Source organism: Lontra canadensis, unplaced genomic scaffold (genome assembly GCF_010015895.1).
Source record: "Lontra canadensis isolate GAN:19392208 unplaced genomic scaffold, GSC_riverotter_1.0 scaffold88, whole genome shotgun sequence".
In the NCBI taxonomy this organism is placed as follows: Eukaryota; Metazoa; Chordata; class Mammalia; order Carnivora; family Mustelidae; genus Lontra; species Lontra canadensis.
In genome coordinates, this window is record NW_022631082.1 from 2,960,258 (window position 1) to 2,963,335 (window position 3,078).

Below are 3,078 nucleotides of genomic sequence, written 5' to 3' on the forward strand. Positions count from 1 at the left end.
TATCTGGTTTTCCCAAGCCATTCACTGAAAAGACTATCCTTTCCAAACTCTACATTCTTAGTGACTTTGTTGAAAATTAGTTGAACTTATGTGTGTGGGTTTATTTGTGGACCCTCTATTCTGTTCTATTGGTGTGTCTGTCAGTTTTTACGCCAGTACCATACTGCTTTGAACACTATAGTTTTGTAATATTATTTAAAATCAGAAAATGTGTGGTGCATAAAAAATGAAACTTGGAACACTGAAAAGATAAAATAAAATTTAAAAAAAATAAAAGCAGAAAGTGTGGTGCCTCCAGCTTTTTTCTTTTTGTTCAGAATTGCTTTAGCTATTTGGAGTATTTTGTAGTTTGGTGTGAAAAAAAATTTTTTTTAGTTTCAGTGGTAAAGTTTAGAGATTCATCAGTTGCATGTAACACCCAGCGCTCATTCCAGCAAGTGCCCTCCTTAATGTACACCTCCCAATCACTCCATCCCCCAACCCATCTCCCCTCCAGCAACTCTCAGTTTGTTTCCTAGAGTTGAGTCTCTTATGGTTTGTCTCCCTCCCTGATTTCATCTTGTTTTATTTTTCCCTCCCTTCTCCTATGATCCTGTTTTGTTTCTTAAGTTCCACATATGATTGAAATCACATGATAATTGTCTTTCTCTGATTGACTTATTTTGCCTTGTTAGCATTATTAGCATTATTATTACCATTATCATTAGCATAATACCTTCTAGCTCCATCCACATCATTGCAAATGGCAAGGCTTCATTTTTGATGGCTGAGTAATATTCCATTATAGAATTATTTTTTTTTTTAATCTGAAAAATACCAATAGAATTTTGATAGAAATTGCATTGAATCTGTAGATGGCTTGGGGCAGAATAGGCATTTTAATAACACTAATTCTTGAAATCTATGAATACAGGATATCTTTCCATTTATTTGTCTTCTTCAATTTCCTTCTGTGTCTTATACTTTCCAATGTACAGATCTTTTGCCTCCTTGAAATAAGAAAAAATAAAATGCAACAAACCAAACCAATATGAACCAAGCCAGTGGTGGGGCTGAGAGAGACATCTGACAGGGCTGAACAGAAGCCCTGAAAATCAGAGAAATTGTGCCATCCAGAGAGAGCCCAAAGAACCAACTGGGTCCAGAAGTGACAGGGAGGAAAGGAGGGAGCTGAGGTCAGGGAGGAGAGAGCAAAGAATGGAGGAAAGAAACCTAGTCTAGCCAAAAAAGAAGTGGCAGGTAGCACACTGCACTCAGGCTGGGTTTAGAGTGGGCCATAAATGCAATGACTGGTGTTTTTCTAGGAAGAGAAGATACATAGAGATGTGGAAGGAAGCAGGATGTGTAAAAGATGCAGGCAGAAATTGGGGTGTGCTGCCACAAGCAGCAGGAATGCACAAGCACCAGGACCTGGAAGAGGCAAGGGAGGATTCTCTGCTGTTGATAAACCATGAATTGACCATAGGACTCCCCATTTATTCTCATTCAAACCACCAAAAGCTAATATAGTACATTGTTTTTAAAATTCTAATTAATGCATGGCCTATCATACAGATGTCCTGGAGGTCGCTGACCATGCAGGATGCCATCATGTAAATTTCCCTGGTCCCTAGTTATCACGCCTGAACACCTTCTTCTTGTTCCTCTTCCTCTCCTCCTCCCCCTCTCTTTCCCCCTCTGCCTCCTTCTCCTCCTCCTTCTTCCTTCTCCTCCTTCTCCCCCTCTTCCTCCTCCTCCTCCTCCTCCTCCTTCTTCTTCTTCTTCTTTCCCTTCTTCTTCCCCTTCTTCTTCCCCTTCTTCCTCTCCTTCTCCTTCTTCCTCTCTTTCTCCTTCTTCTTCTCCCTCCTCCTCCTCCTCCTCCTCTTCCTTCTTCTTCTTCCTCTTCTCCTCCACATCCTTCCTCTCCTTCTCCATTTTGTAGTTTTCAACCTTTACTTGACAATCAGCAATTAGTTCCCATCCACATTAACTATCTGTACATTTTTTTTAAGTGGTAACAGGTACATAGATAACCAACATATAGAACTTCTTTGGTGAATCCTCACCCTCACTACATTTTTCTGGACAGCCACACATGGATACTGTCTAGAATATTCCTTATTCTTTTGGCCCAGACAGCTTTGTTGAGCCTGGCGTCAATATGCACGTCTGGAGTTCCCATCTCTTTCATGGCAAATTTCCAGATCTCTCTGAGTGCTCAAGAGGCACACTTCTTGAAACCCACTCCATGCATGGGCTTGTGAATGTTGGTGGTGTACTCTCTGGTCACTACCTCGCTGATAGCAGAACAGCCCTTCTTCTTACCACCCTTCTTTGTGAGAGCCATTCTGCTGGGCCCAGGTTGGGAAGGAACCCCTTCGTTTTTCAGCTTCACTCCCTGAAATTTAGCCTACATCTGGAAACCAGTCAGAAATAATTTAAATGCATGGGAGAGAAAAACCCAACAGAAATTAACTTAAAAGATGAGCCTGGGTGTTATATGCAACTGAATTATTGAACACTACATCTGAAACTAATGATGTACTTTATGTTGGCTAATTGAATTTAAATTAAAAAATAATTTACTCCTCAAAAAAATAAATAAAATAAAATTAACTTAAGATAAAACGATTTAATAGAAAATAAAAATAGGAAAGATTCAACGAGGGTAGAACTCAGCTATGTCGATGGAACTTGAGTTGATTATGTCCAGTCATAGATAATTGCAGAATACAAATGAGGGGTCTTGTCCTGCCCACCCCCATGCCCACCCACTATGCTGTCTTCCCAGGTGGTCTCAAACCCAGGCAGCCACTCCTACACTCTGATGTAGTGTAGCTCCACCTCACAGAATGCCAGGTCTGGCAGGTAAGAACCCTGTATACTGGGTTCCACCTCATGTTCCATAAAGGGCTCTGTGCCTGGATCCTACTGGACCAGAGTGGGGATGTCCTACCCCAAGACATTGAGAATCTGGAATATGCAGATTAACTTACACTGAAGAGTCAGATCTGTCCCTGTTCTGGGGTGGAATCAGCCTCCACCAAACCTGCTGGCTCTGGGAGGGAGTTTTCACTAAGTTAAATCCAGTGCCTATTG

The 3,078-nt window shown here is 41.3% G+C and overlaps 1 pseudogene; it reads right to left on the reverse strand.

The window, feature by feature from the left end:
* Positions 1-1,949: 1,949 nt before the first annotated feature.
* LOC116882871 lies at positions 1,950-2,326 on the reverse strand (annotated as a pseudogene).
* Positions 2,327-3,078: the final 752 nt, after the last annotated feature.